General features: G+C 38.8%; 2 protein-coding genes across 11 annotated transcripts in view; one reads left to right on the top strand and one right to left on the bottom strand.

Moving 5' to 3' along the window:
- Positions 1-16,411, top strand: part of NPAS3 (neuronal PAS domain protein 3) — a 1,108,131-nt gene that overhangs the window by 752,917 nt on the left and 338,803 nt on the right. The gene's annotated exons all lie outside the window — the stretch shown is intronic.
- LOC133376087 (DNA polymerase epsilon subunit 2-like) overlaps positions 1-16,411 on the bottom strand; it is a 71,346-nt gene that overhangs the window by 1,105 nt on the left and 53,830 nt on the right. The window lies entirely within an intron of this gene.

Below are 16,411 nucleotides of genomic sequence, written 5' to 3' on the forward strand. Positions count from 1 at the left end.
CACAAACCCTTTTTTGGGAGAAAACTCAGCCAAAGTAGGAATTGAGCATTTCTGCCTCTTCTATGTCATCTGTTACCATTTTGCCATCCTCATTGAGTGGCTGTATCATTTCTTTTCTCTCTCTTTTACTATGGATGTACCTGAAGAAAGCTTTTTTGTTACTTTTGGCATCTCTTGCTAACCTCAGCTCATTCTCAGCTTTAGCCTTCCTGACACCAATTCTGTGCCACCTGTCTGTACTCTTCCTTTGTGGTCTGGCCCTCCTAATTCCTGTTGTGTGTCCTTTTTTGTTTTCAGGTCATCTCTAAGCTTTCTGTGAAGCCACATTGGCTTCTTCTGCTGTCTTCCCCCTTTTTTCCATGATGTTTGCCATTGTGCCTTTAGAATGTCCTCTTTTAGAAACTCTCGCCCATCTTGGACTTTTTTTCTCATTAGGGTTGTTTGCCATGGAACCTTACTTACCATTGTTCTATGATTATTAAAATCAGCTTTCCTGAAGTCCAGGGTACATGTATGGCTACTCTCAGCTTCTGCTTCCTTTAAAATGACGAACTCTAGTATACCATGGTCACTTTCCCCCAGAGTTCCTGTAACTGCCACTTCATCCACCAAGTCATCTCTGTTAGTTAGAATCAAGTAATCCTCTAGTTGCTTCCTCCATTTTCTGTAGGAGAAAGTTATCTCCAACACAAGTCAGAAATTTCTTGGAGGGGCCGTGTTTGGCAGAATTTGAGAAAGTTAACAGTCATCCAGCACTTCACCCATCCGCCACGATTTTGCAAAGATAATAGACAGCGGTTCTGAGAGTTCTTCAGCCAGTTCCTTCAATGTGTTTCCTCCCAGAAGGAGCCCAGGGCAGCAAACAAAAACACTCTCAAACATCTTAAAAATAGACTTTAAATTATATTAAAACAAAACATCTTTAAAAACATATTTTTAAAAAAGCTTCAAAAACATTTTGAAAAGCAAATCCAACACAGATGCAGACTTGTTGTCCTGAAGTTTTGTAATGTCCTGCCTAGAAAGTGTGAAAGTGCCCATTCCTGATGACTTTTTAGGCATCAACAGAAGACCCTTTTATTCCAGTACATTTTTGGTGGCTAAAGCTTTTATGCTGATGGTGCTTTATTCTTTAGTTTTAATCTTCACTACATTTTTACTGAGCTAAATTATTTATTCTCTTTTTTTATATCTATTGTGCTTTTGCTGTCTTAGGTTGCAGTCTTAACCTTGTTAATTTGTATATTTTCTGGCTTTGTATCTATTGTGCTGCTTTTGTTGTCTTAGGCTGCAACCCTAACCTTCCAAGGTATTTATTTATTTATTTATTTAAAATATTTCTATGTCGCCCTTCTACCCTGTAATAGGGCACTCAGGGCAGCTTACAAAAATAAAATCAAACACGTACATAATAAGATTGTAAACAATAAAATCACAAAACATTAAAATAAATTAAAATACATTAAATACAATTAAAATACATTAAATACTATATATATAGTATTTATGTGATTAACGGAATCCTTATAGGGATCCAGAGCAAGCTTGAGTGAAGTTCTGTTTGTTGCTTTCAAAACTGTTTATATATATATATGAACGTAATTGTGAGTAACAAAACAGAGGTTTTTATTGTATTAACAAAATGTTTCAGCTTCCGCCTTCATCAGCTGCTAACATACAAATGCTGTTACCAAGGTGGCAATTATAGAGCTTTGAGGATGGAATGCTCAGAGGGGCTTCATTTGCAGAAGCTAAGTAGTGGTGGTACTGTCCTCCAGGTTCAGGCCATGTGGTGCCAATGGGTCCAGAGAATATACCCAAAAGTTCTCCCTCTCAGTCAGTGCTACTGGATCTGTTGGCATCTCTATAGCTGTTATAGAAAAGTCCAACAGACTGTGACCATCCATGTTGAAATGTTTTGCAACTGGTTGCTCCACTTTTTTTGTTAAGATTGCCGATTTGTGGATTCTGAAGCGTGTGCATAGGTCAGTTGTGGTTTTACCTACGTATTGGATATGGCATCCTGGTCTTTTGCATTCGATGACATAAATTATATTGCAGGACCTGCAGGTGATGTTCTGTTTGATGTAATATGTCCTGCCTGTCCTAGTGCTTGTAAAAGTAGCTGTCTCCCTGAGGTACACACAGGTGATACAGCGTTTGGAGTGACAAGGATGAGACCCAGGATTGGTGATAGGTGGCTTAAGCACAGCTCTCACTAACAGTCTGCGCAAATTAGGAGGCTGGTGAAATGCTACAACAGGAGGCCTGCTGATGGCTCTAGCAAGATGTTCAGAGTTTGCCAGCAATGGGTAGCTCTCCCTGATTGCTCAGTGATAGTTAGGAGATGCTGGATAGAAATCTACCACAAATGGAATTCATTGCTCTCTGCTCTTTGACACCTCAGTATGATGGAAGAGGTTTTCTCTGAACAGAATGAAGGCTCGGTGGATGTTGCAATCAATAATATGTAAAGGATATCCTCTTAAAAGAAGGTGTCCTTTAAGTTCACTGATCCTTCTCTGGTATTTATCTTCAGTGTTGCAAATAAGTTAAATTCTGAGAGCTAAGCTATACACAATGTTTTTCTTTATATGCTTAGGATGGCAGGATTTCCAGTTTAAATAGGTGTGGGCATCAGTGGATTTGCTGTAGAGATCAGTGGCTATTTTGTTGTTTTCAATGGTGAGAAGGACATCCAGAAAAGGGATGTGCGGATTGTCATTTGTTCTATTAAATGTAAACTTAATAGATGGATGGATAGAGTTGATGTAATTTTTAAATTGTTCTAACCTCTCTTTACCATTTGCCCAGACCATAAAGATGTCGTCAATGTACCACCACCATATAAGCGGTTTGTTGATGGCCTTTTTGAGGATCTCCTGTCCCAGTTTACCCATAAAGAGATTTGCGTATGATGGAGCCATGCAGGTCCCCATAGCTGTGCCTTGTAGTTGCAGGTAGTGTTTTCCATTGAAAGTAAAGTTGTTACAAGTCAGGACTAGCGTAGCTAAAGTCATGAGAACCTCTGTTGGAGGATTGTTCATATCTCTGGTGTTAAGGAACTCATTTAAAGCCTGAATCCCATCATTATGTGGTCTATTGGTGTAAAGAGATGTGACATCTAAAGTAGCTAAGTATAGTATTGTTGTGGAATTGATACTGCTTGTTTAAAGACTCAGTTTTAAGCAAGAAGTCCTTGGTGTCTGATATATGATGGGAGGTTTTGCACCATCAGTGTCAGGCTACCTTCAGTCCCTCCCAAAGGCTCTCCGGAACAAGATCATTTTCAGAAGTCTCCGGAAAACCATCAGGGAGGGAGCAGAGTGGACTTCTTGGGGTAGGGTGTTCCAAAGCTTGGGGGCCACAGCTGAAAAAGCTCTCTCCTGCATGCCTGTCAGTCTAATGTCTTTCACTCCAGGCACGCAGAGGAGACCAAAGGCAGATGATCTTAAATCCTGGGCAGGTACATAAGGGCATAAGCAGTCTCTCAGATACATTGGTCCAAGGCTGTTTAGGGCTTTAAAGGTCAGAACCAGCACGAATTGGGGCCGGAAGCAATTGGGAGCCAGTGGAGTTGATAAAGCACAGGGGTAGTCAGCTAAAGGGTTTTAGGAAGCCATGCAAATGCTGTTCCACTGGAGGAGAGGTGCAACAACATTTCACCAGTGACAGTCCCCCAATACGCTCGTAGAAGGATTGTCTGACAGTGGTATGAGGGGAGACCAGACATGGTGGTGGTGAGTGTGCATTCTTCCAATCTGAAGCCCCCTCATTCCTCTAACATGCCCATAGAAATGGCCCAGTACTCCACCAGCATAGTTATTTCCTTCCTATTGTAGTAAATGGGAGGGAAGAAGAAAAACCCATCCTCTCGCCTCTTGCCTTCTGACTGCAATAAAATGAGATGGCAAGGGATGTGGCAATTGCTCCACCACCAGATCTCTTCCCCACCCCATGTTAATGCAAGGTAGGATTGCTCTCTTCGTTTTCTCCCATTAATTTTATTATTGGTCCATCAGTATGGTGAGAGCAGAGTATACACTATTATACAAAGAAAACAACAGTATCTTTTTGTGACATTTCTTGGACATGTTTGAATTGCATATGCGTAAGAATCCCTATGTAAACAACTTGGAATGTGCTAAAATTACAATATCTAGTATTGGAGGAAAGCTGGTGTAGTTGTAAGACCAAGTTTCTTACATTACATATTTTGAATGAAACATTTTTATAGCTAGACATGAATTCACAGAACTGATTGTTTTATTATATTTCACTGTAAATTTTTCAACCCTTTCAGTTGGGTGGAACATTCTCCCAGAATATGGGTTTTGTACTGATATGATGTTTCCTTGCTCTGGGCATGGGCTACCCCTACTACTGACTGTAATTTACTTTTTGGTCTCTGTCGCCTTGAGCCTGCCTTCTGACTAGTTTGTTGAATGATGTGCTAATCCATTATATTTTTTAGACAAGTGTATCGACCAGTATAAACAGACTGGAGGGCACAAACCTAAATGAAAGCTATACTTCCTTGAATCATTTAAAAAGCTCCTGCAGTGGTGGCAGCATAAAATAACTCCCCCCCTTAAGTTTAAGGGGGAAATCTCTATAAATAAAACAGAAATGGCAGGGTGGGAGGGTTGTACATAAATCACACACTATCCACAAAAGCTTATTTAGGTATTCAGTGTTCAAAGCACTCTGTTAAGTGCTGGATTAAGACATTAGGTTAGAACAATTTATACAGGAACCTTAAAGGAAGGAAGTGAAGCTTCTAGAACCTGTTCCACATATAGTTCCTTAATTGAACACTGTTTATTGGTTTTATTATCTGATAAATTATTATCAGTTGGAGATACTATTTTTATTTTGCTGTGCTTTCCAACTGGGTTTTGCTGGTGTTTCATTTCATTGTTTAGATTTGTGAATTGCATCCAAACTTAGGCATGTTTACAATATGTCCATTGTTATTAATAGGATCAAGCAATAAAACAATTAAAACATCTTGAAATAACCTTAAAAACAATTCCAATACAGTTGCAGACTAGGATGAAGGTCTCTACTTAAAAGGCTTGTTGGAAGAGGAAGGACTTCAGTAGGTGCAGAAAACACAACAGAGATGACACCTGCCTAATATTTAAAGGGAGTGCGGAAGAGCACAGTGGTAGACTGAGTATATATGGGGTGAGACAATATTTCAGGTACTCTGGTTCCAAGATGTATGTACACCAGAACCAGCACCTTGAACTTAGCCCTTACCATTTTAAATGTAAGTTGTCCTATAAACACTGTAGTATTGACGACACAGGCTATTCAATGTAGTAAATATATAATACATAAAAGGAAACTAGAAAGGAAGGTCCAGAACTACAGTCTGCCTTAAAACAAACAGAAAAATCAAAAACACGCAGGAGGCTATGAATATAAGCAAAACAGATTGTGTTAAAAAAAGGCTGCTTAATCGTTTTCACCCTGGTTCAAAATTACACACATAGCCCACTTTACTCTTGGCGGCAAAAATGATATGGCTTTGCAGTTTTGAGAATCCAGTACCAATATATTTAACTAATCACACTTGGTGGCTCTACATCCGTAGAATGACATCCCCACTGAAGTGCATCTTGCCCCAACATTATTTTTTTTTGTTTAGATGTCAGGTAAAAGCTCACCATTTTTGCCAGGTTTTTATAGGTTAAGTCATTTTATGATGCTATTAATTATATAATTGATTACTATTTTTTAATGTTATGTTAATTATGTATTGTTTAATATTATTAAAATCTTATGAAAAATAACATGAAACTTCAATACAAAAAGTACATTAAAACAATATTTCTATATATATAACTCATCAACAAACTTCCATGATAAACAATGATCTATACTAGGGGTTTCCAAACTGTGGTCCATGGACTCCCAGTAGCCCACAAGCTTCATTCAGGTGGTCTACAGCATGTCTGTGTTAAATATTCATATTTATTTTTAATTGTATTTTATTGCTTCTTTTATTTCTTATACTGTATTATTTATTTATTAAATCTATATCCCGCTCTTCCTCTCAGATGGAGCCCAAGGTGTCATTTTTGGTATTACATTTTGAATTCTATGGAATGCAATTTGTAATAAACAAAATACAATCTAAGAAACAAAAGAAACAATAAAATACAATTAAAAATAATACAGCATCTACACAGCACATTAAAATGGCTAAAACAGGCAGAAAAATCATGAAGTGGTCTGCAAAGGCCATCAGCTGTTTCGAAGGGGTCTTTGGGGGGGAAAGTCTGGAAATCAATGATCGATTGTTGTTGTTGTTATGTGCCTTCAAGTTGATTACGACTTAAGGCGACCCTATGAATCAGCGACCTCCAAGAGCATCTGTCATGAACCACCCTGTTCAGATCTTGTAAGTTCAGGTCTGTGGCTTCCTTGAAACCAAACTTGTTTCAACTATGAAAATCTTTCAGTGGTTGTAAAAACAACTATCAAACAATGTCACAAAGACTCTAGCCTCTTAGCCAAATATGCCAGAATGGTATGGTCTAGTTATCACGCACTACAATCAAGTTGTTTTAAAAATTTATAGTCATGCTGATGTGAAGAACTGATATTACAAATGGTTGAAATGCATTAGGTTTTTGTTATAGATCACTGTTTGTCATGTAAGCTTGTTGGTAAGGAGATGAATATATTGTTTTAATTTATTCCTTGTATTAAAGTGTCATATTATTTTTTCATAAGATTTGAGCAGCAGTTCCTCCCCAATTTGTTACTTGTATTTTGTTCTGGATGGTTTTTCTTCTCATTTGTTGTGGTTTGTTTAGTTTTTTATTACCTTATTTTTGTAAACTGCTCTGTGACCGTTCTTTGGGAAGAGTGGTATGGAAGACTTAATAAATAAATATATAATCTAACTGATCTAACTAATCAGTGGCTTCTTCTTAATTAAAGATAAGTTAGCATTAGCATCTATCTAACAAAGTCTGTTCCTTTTTAAGGTGCTGCAAGACTCTTTGTTGATATTGCTCCAACAGTCTAACACAAATATCCCTCTGGATATTTATACCATTTTAATGCCACTGTAAAAACTAAGGCTATAGCTAGAAGGGAGAACTGCTTTACAAAGTACAGACAGAAAACATAGGAAGGGTTCCGTCTATTCAATCCATAAAGTTATGCCATATTTGTGGAGTGGACTGAGTGGAGATTTTAACCATAGTTACAGAGAATAATAATTTCCTATTTAATAAGTTTCTAGGTCTTTATTGCTGCAGAATAAAACTGTCCTTAAGACATTCTTGCCTCTTTTCTCTCTCTTTTCCTCGTGTATTGCTTCCGTATTGTGTATAAAAAAGTGTGCTCTTCAGTATTTCAGTAACTTCTGGAGGGCCAGAGATTCCCCACCCCAGCCGGAAATGCGGACACTTCCTACTAAGGAGGCAGCTTAGAAGAGAATTCAGCACTTTCCTTTCTTAAAAGTTTTAAAGGCTGTTTTGTTGTAATATATTTTAAAGTTTGCTTTTATGATGTTTTACAGTATTTTTAGTGCTTTTGTTTGCTGCCCTGGGCTCCCACTGGGAGGAAGGGTGGGATATAAATCAAATAAATAAATAAATATATCCCTCCAAATGTTTCTCTCTTTATGTATTTTATGGGCATGGGTCAGATGACAGATTCTTTTCAGCACCACAGTCTTGGGGGAGTTGTTGCTGGGAAGCTGTTATAGTATATAGGGACGATTTGGATTAGAGTTACCAGGGGTCCGTTTTTCGGCCAGAGTCTCCGGTTTTTGGGGGCCCTCTCCAGCTAGCAACCCTTAATCTCCAGACACTCAGCTTCAATTTAAAAAAAAAAGTTTCTAGGTGGTCTGGTTCCCGAGATATACACCAAAACGTCAGCCCCCCCACGACTGTTTAATCTATGTAACTGATACGACACTGAAGTTGGTTCCTAGTTCCCAGTTCCTTATTTGCTTGAAAGTTCAAAACACTAAAAAAGAAGAGTTGACAACTACAGCAACTTTAAACCAAACTTAACATGTCTCTGAACCCCTAAATATATGTTGGGGTACCCTATATGATATATCACTGTGATCGGGGGACTCTCCTCATCAAGAATAATGATACATTTGTGCAATCAAAATTATCAGGCTTCTGATATTATCATAAATACATAATGATGTCATAAAATCATAAAAAATAAGTAACTGGGGGTGCCCACCCAAAACTCTGCTCTGGGACAGCACAAATCATATACCCCAGGAAAGGGGAGGGTGTCCTCTATGAGATGCCACTGCGTCCCGCCTGGCCCAGAGCTTCTGCTGGGCGCAAGGGAAGGATGAGGGCATCTATGCAAAATCAAAGCAGACCAAAACATACAGGAAAAAATAAGTAACTGTGGTGCCCACCCCAAAATCTGCTCTGGGCCAGGACAAATCAAATACCCCAGGAAAGGGGAGGGTGTCCTCTATGAGATGCTACTATGTCCCGCCTGGCCCAGAGCTTCTGCTGGGTGCAGGGGAAGGATGAGGGCATCTATGCAGACAGAAAGGGTAGAGAAACTTCTTACTCTTACTCGTTTCTCAGACCTCTTTCTGAAGTGAAGGGTCGAATCTGTAAAGAAGTTTGGAGCAGCCACATTAAAAGATAAGGGCAGGGCATTCCAGGCAGGGGGTTGCCAACCCTGCTTGGAGATGGATGTCTTTGCAGAGGATCCCTAGTCAAGGTTTACCAACAGCACAATCCAAACTATAACTACTCAGAAGCAAGTCCTGTTGAGTTCTATGGGGGCTTAGTCCCTTAGTACATGTGTTTAGAATTGCAGCCTTCAGGGGCATCCATCTTTACTCCCGAATGCTCCCATCAAACATCTCCACAACACTAGGCTCCTTTCTTCCTACAGTGGCCTTCTGGTGGCCGGCCTGGCCTGAAGGCACTTAAATCCTTCTTGCCAAAAACAAGTAGGCTAGATTAAATGTTCCCTACCCAGGCTCCATCTTTTAGCTAAGATGTCTAGCTTAATTTCCAGTCAGATATTTTTTTTAATTGTACGCTCCAAGCAACTGTGGTTGATGCTTAATGTATCATGCTTAATGACATCACTCAGGCCCACCCTGTGACATCACTTTGGACCGCCCCTAAAATCTCAGGTTTTGGGATGCTTCTGACCTGGCAACCCTAATTTAGATGCAATGTTATAATTCTCCATGCAGTCGCGTCCCCAGGAACAACCATGGATAGATCACGGAGCCTTTTGGTAAAATGCCATCCAGCTATTGGATGTAATTAAAACAGGTAAATTACACTTGTATCCTTTTTTAAAGTATCCTAGATAGCTGACCAGTAGGTTATGCTATAAGATGGAGAAGAGAGTGAAAGAAGACAAATACAAAGACAGATACAGGCCACAATTCTAGACACAGTTGGCCATGCTCAAGCCCATCGATTTAATTGATTTTACCATTCTCACTGCTTGTATTGTGCTGGTTTATGTGTGACAGTCTACTTTTAAAAAACTACTTCTGAATTTTGAACTGAACTTGCATCTATGCAGCACTGGGCTCTCATGCCAAAATGTCTTGTTATGTTGGAGTTGTTTGTTTTCCCAATGCTACTGGAAGGAACATTTTCTTGTCCATCTGTCAAAGTTCTAGTGAAGCATACAGTTGTATAGAAGTCATTCTAGCATATATCAGCTCCAAAGAGCAAACCCAGCAGAAAACAATTGTCTGGTACATTGGGCAAGATCCACTGTGGTGTGAGCAGGCACCTACTTGTGTAGAAGGGCTTCTTCCACCTCCAGATCCACATTGCCCCCAAGTGTATGTTCTGGAGGGTTGGGAGATCTTCCAGAGCAGATTTTGGGGAAGTACAGGAATTGAAGGGGGAAGCAACCAGAAGTCCAAATGTGCTAGCAGAGTTCCTTTTGCACAAACAGGTGGGCATATTTGGATCTCATTCTTTATTTGTATTGTTTGTTTATGTAGCACTTCTGACAATGTTTCACAGTCTTTCTCTAGCTTACTCCCATAAGATCTCATGTTAGTTGTTATTTCCATTTTACATAGAAATAGCTGAGGCTGAGAAACAATTATTTGCTGTAAACTGCCCAATGAATTCATGAGTGAGCAGAAATGTAAGGTCCCATAATGTTTCTTCTGGGCCACATAAACATGTTTGCCATTGTTTGTTAATTTCATCGTGCAGAACATTTAGGGATAGAAAAAATTATAACTTTAATGGTTTTTGCTGTTCGCCACCCCAATCTCTGAGCGGTGAGAGATCTCCAGGGGTCCCTGCGCTTGCCCAGGGTTTGGTTTCCTTGGAAAGAAGGTTAACAGGGTCTATGATGTCTTTATGAAATATGGCTTATTTATTTACACACATTCCAACTTGAGCTTAAGATGGAGTGTTTCAAAGCACCAGCAGTCCAATAGATCTTTCTTTTCCAGCAGGCTTACTGGAGGCATCCTAAAGCCATGGTCCAGGGAACAAGCCTCTTTGTGTGTTTCCAGTTCCAGCCTTTCCTCCAACTAAACTAAAAACACAAGCCTCTCTTAGGCCCCAGGAGGGTGGGGGAGGCTCTCCTGAACAGTTTCAATAACAATAGGATCTCCCTGGCCCATTCGCCCGTTAATGGGCACTTGATAGACCCATTAGCCCACCTGGCCATCTATTAGACTAACAAAGGAGACTCGTCTGACCAACAGAGCAGGTTTCTCAGCTGCAGAGCCCAACTCCAGGTGCAGGGTCCCAAATCAGAGGCTGGAAAGGGGACTCATAGAAGTCATCTATTTCAACCAGCAACCCGTAACCGGTTTTAAACATTAATATCTAGAAAATATTGGGCTGGATCCCAAGGCTCCCTTCCTCCGGCAGAAGCTCTGAAAGAAGTAGCCTTCCTTTAAGAAAAGGAGCCCTTCCATTAATGTTGTCAATGTTCCTCAGCTTCAGGAAGCAGAAGGAACTAAAGGTTGAGACCTCAGCTCAATCCATTGCCTGGAGCTTGTAGCTGGAAACTGATGTCCTGAGAAAAGCCAATGGTTGTTCCAGCAGGCTCTGGCAGAATGACAAGGCTTTATAGTAGCAAGCTGCTCCACACCTTCCTGGGTCTCAGCTGGATCCCTGTCCAGGGCCCTTGTTCCTGAGTAGTATTAAAGGAAGGATAACCATGAACAGCCAGATGCTTCATCACCTGTTCGGAGCTTCTAGCCTGGTCCACCACTGCCCTCCCTCCTAAGGGCCTGTGGGTGGAACCACAGAAAGGGTTTAGATGGAGGGCCTGGTTTCTTGAGTGAAATGTGATCAATGGTGATGAGTTATGGCAGGTCCTCAGGGGTGTGGGTTCATTAAAATCTTCCTCTGGCCCAGAGGAGGAGAATTTTTGACTTTGCAGATGTTGCTGAACTACAACTCCCGTTAACCCCAGCAAACATGGCCAATGGCTATGGACGATGGGAGCTGTCGTTCAGCAATATGGGTAGGGCCAAAGATTCCACACACCTGCTCTGGACTACTACAAAGCCCTGGTTCTTCTCTTCAAAGATCTCATAATTAGGATGTGGATCTAAATCAAATAATAAATAAATCTATGCAGACTCTAACAAACAGAAGGAGTCCTTCTGTTGGAAGAAAATTCCTTTCACTGAGTGATCAGACTTTTGAATATGATCCTCTATTATTTACCTAATTTCAATGTCTTCCAAAAAATGTACTTGGGAAATATCAGTAATATATGAAAGATGAGAGTCTTGTAACCTTTTAATGATTTGTTTTTTAGAAAAAAAAAATGGAATGTACATAAATCATGTGTATTTAGGCAAAACACTTTGGCTTCAAACAAGTTGTATTGTGAGCATCTAGCCATATGTTGCTTATCATCTGGATATTGGTGTACCTTCCCATTCATGGTAAATTACACATCCAGTAAATTCAGTAAGGCTTGGACGAGTATTGTAATGAGGATGGATCTGTATGTACAGACCAGCATCCACATCACCAATGCATGCTGATCTCGCTTGCTGGATTAGGGCATCTGTTTTACCTTGATGTCTATGCTTTGTAACAATAGCGTTATTAAAATAAAAATTCATATATTATTTAAATAGTTGTTTGAGAGCCTGTGACTCGATGTCATGTGAAGAAAATGTTGCCATCATATGGCTGAAGTAATTTGTGTATAGGATATGCTGTGTCTGTAAACTCCAAGCAACAATAAATATTGATATATTGTGCCTAGCTGCAGACATGCTTTCAGTTTGTCTAAATTGTGGAAAAGAGGAACAATGGCATGTATTTATTTAAGCATGTTTAGTCCATTTAAAAACCAACAATTGCTTTTGAAGAACTTTTTATGTTATTCTCTATTCTGTTTTGTAAAAGAATACAAAAAGCACTGTACCTATTCACTGTACCAAGTGAATTATTTTAATTTTTATTTGCAAGATAACAAAGCTGTTAAAAGATATTATCTGCTACATAAATATAAAAGATCTTTATATACTGGGATGGGAATCTTTTGTGATAAAAATGGATATGCGATTAACATGGTAGGACTAGCTTGTTAATCTCATTTTAAAAATAAATTATTGCAAATTCAAATATTTGTTTATGGGTATTTTTATATTTAATGTTGCGTTGTGCAATTGTTTCTGATAATAATTGCTGCATCTCACAGTGTTCATTATGATATCATATACCCATGAGATGTTATTTTGCAGTTACTACCATTCTTGTTGTTTTAGGGTAAATAAGAATGAATTATATCACAGCCATGCCCTGTGGCAGATGGGTAATAAAGTCTTCAGCAGAACAAACTTGCCTTGCTCAGTGTGCTGAATGACACTAAACAAATAATCAGACAGATCAGCAGTGCATATAGTGTTGGCCAAGGACTTGAGGACGACAATGTAGGTAGCTGGGATACAGATTCAAAACTAACAAGAGAAAATATATTCTGGTATCTTATCGTTTAAAAAAACCCCACAGAAACAAAAGCAATAGAGTGTAACAAAATAATATCCCCTTGTCTATATTTTGGTGCATTCATCACATTTGTATCCCTCCTTCCTATTAGGAGCTCAGGATTATACATGATTTTTATTCCCTTAATTTTATCTTCACAAGAACCAAGTGAAAAAACATAGACTTAGTTATAGTTACTTGCCTAAGGCTCCAATTAAAAGAGGGCTCATGCATTCATCAGTATAATCTGTAGTAGGGTTGCCAGGTCAGAAGCATCCTAAACCTAGAGATTTCAGGGGTGAACCCTAGTGATGTCACGGGAGTGGGCCATGATGCCACAGGAGTGGGTGGGCCCTAGTTATGTCATGGGGCGGGCCCTACTGATGTCATTAAGCATCAACCACAGTCCCTTGGAGCATACCATTCAAACAAAAACATTTCTCTGACTTCCGGGAAGGGTGACTTAGCCTGTGCCTGCTTTTGAGACGGGCTCCTGCCTCAAAAGAAGCTTATTCAGATATATCAGTCAGATTTTTTCTTTTTTTTGACTGATTAAACTTCTCCCGGGTAGGGAGAAACGAAGAGATTAACCTCAAAGCCTATTTTTGTTGGGACGACCAGATCTCATTAATTTATGGGACGAGGTCCAGCCGACGAAGGTGGGACGGATTTTTAACAACAAGCTCTATCTGGAAAAGCGAACGTTCATCTTATCTTCTAAGAGAGAACGCACTAACAGGCAAGCACCCTTCTTTCTATATTTTTCTTTTACTTGACTTAAATTGTTGCTGTTTAAAAGAGATTTGCCAGATTGATCGGTTTTGGACATCTCACTGGGGAGCCATAACTTCTCTCTGCTACTCACTAATTAATAGCTTATCTCTGTTTTTGTTGCAAAAAGCTGTCCTGGATTTGCATTCTAAAGATATACACTGAAGAGGGATTTCTATTCCAGATTTTTATTTTGAAGAATATTATATTGCCTGAGACTACTCTCTTTTTGGTCTATTTTATTTTGACGAATCTGTTTTCTGACGACCGCCATTAATTGTTTCGATCCTGGGAACTGCATTTTGTTTACTTAAGTATGGAGAGATAAGGCTGTCTGCTCTGTTTATACTGTGATGTCACCAAGTTTGGAGTATTAACCCAATTGTTGCTGAAATAAGAAGTGGTTTTCCTATATTTTTCTTTTAAAATGGCAATTAAGAAAGTGGCTGAGAAGCTGGAAATAACTATGTTTCAGAAAATAATGGATGAGATTGAGATAACGAAACAAAACCTGCGACAGGGTTGTAAGGAGCTGAAAATTGAATTGAGTAAAATGAAGCAGGAGATTAAAGATATAGGGGTCCCTGTGAGAGAGGTGACCCTGGAAGGGGTCCCTGTGAGAGAGGAGACCCCGGAGATTGGAACAAACGTGGAACAGGAAAAAGATTTGGAGTCTATGGACTTTAGAAACAAAATTTATTGTTTGGAGACACAGGAGATTAAAGACATAGGGGTTCTTGTGAGAGAGGAGACCCTGGAGACTGGAACAGGGGTCCCTGTGAGAGAGGAGACCCTGGAGACTGGAACAGGGGTCCCTGTGAGAGAGGAGATCCCGGAGATTGGAACAAACGTGGAACAGGAACAAGACTTGGAGTCTATGGACTTTAGAAATAAAATCTATTGTTTGGAACTCAATGTTATCTCTGAAGAAATTAATGAAGATTCTAGAGATAAAGTTATCAATGGCATGGATAATCTTCTGGACTGGAATGATGTGATGGAGCCCAATATAGAGAAAATCTATGGAATTAACTGCAGCCATGTGACAATGGAAAAACTTTCAAGAGATGACCCAGTGTATTTTGAAAAAAAGAACAGAGATATGATTTTACAGCAGTATTTCAGCAACCTATTCAGAATGGATGGCAAGAAAATATTTGGGATAGAGGTAATTCCCATCAGACTCTTACTATATGACTATGGCTTTGACAGCAAGATTATTATGGAATACTGATAATGGAAGATTGGATACTGAAATTACTGGACTTAACAAGACTACTGAAGATGGAAGATGGAAAATGGAACTAATAGGGATAATAGAACAATGGCTATTGAAATTACTGAACTTAACAGATTTTGATGTGATGGATTAATTGAAATGTTTATTTTGACTATGGTTATGACAATAAGATTATCATAATTAGTAATGAGATGGATTAATCGATATGCTTATCTGGAAAAAAAAATTGATAGATATATTTCTTAAAGAATTGAAACCTCTCTTTGACTTTTTGTGGAAAGAATAAAGTAATGTTTATGAGATTTGATGATTAAGTAAGATAACTACTGGAGGAAAGTGATTTTATAATATGACTTAAGAGACAGGATTGTTATATATTATAGACTTATAACTGATTTGATCTTTGACAAATGGGAAGTCAATATTTTACTCTTTATTTTTTATTTCTGTTTTTTTTTTCTTTTTTTCTTTTTGTTTAACTATTTTTGATTTTGTTTTTTGTCTTTGAATGTTTTATGATTTTGTCTTGTATGTTTTATGAAAATCTGAATAAAAATTATTGAAAAAAAAAAAACAAACAAAAACATTTCTCTGATTGGAAATTAAGATAGAAATCTTAGCTAAATGAGGGTGTTCCCAGGTTCAGCTGAAGTGACAGAATCATTCCTTCTGACATATCATCTAGCTGTTGTGTACAAATCTATTCTGAAGATTTGTGGCTCTATTTTATCTGATCACCGAAATACTGGTTAGATAGATGGACAAACTGAGTAATTATGTTTAAATAAATATGCTTTAAAAAATTAAATGGAATATAGGGGCAAAATGTTTCCGAGTTTACCAAAAACCTCAGCCTAGATCTGCCCTTGGATTTGCGGGTGGGAGCGCAGATTGCATGGTTTGCCTAGGCGCCATTTGCTGGGAGCTAGTCTAGGGTCGCCCTTGTACCATGCTCATCTAAAGTGCAATAAATATTGAGAGCAGTGTGAAGTGGAACACCTATGTAAAATCCACTAAGAGTGCCATCTTTAGGATTGCCATGTTCCAGTTCCCCAAATCCAGAAGGCCTAATTTAAATATTATGCAAAATATATGCTAATTATGCTAATCACATGATAGGTTTGGAAAAGTAACCTGCTGATTTTCCATTCCAAATCATCCCTTTCAAAGTTGCTTTACAGGAATGAAACAAACACTGTATATAACATATATTTGAATCCTAAAGTAAGCTCCAGTTAACACAGGGGGTCTTTTTTCTGTATAGGATTGTGCTGTTATTCTCTCGAACTAAAGCAATCCTCAACTCACTTGCAAAGGATGCACTATCCTTCATAATCTATCCTTGTTTTTCTTATTCATGCACATTCCTTACCATATTCCTCTCTGTAAATTGTGTGTTTGTGTGTGCAGACTCATATCCAGTGTCGCTCGG

Source organism: Rhineura floridana, chromosome 2 (genome assembly GCF_030035675.1).
Source record: "Rhineura floridana isolate rRhiFlo1 chromosome 2, rRhiFlo1.hap2, whole genome shotgun sequence".
Lineage (NCBI taxonomy): Eukaryota > Metazoa > Chordata > Lepidosauria > Squamata > Rhineuridae > Rhineura > Rhineura floridana.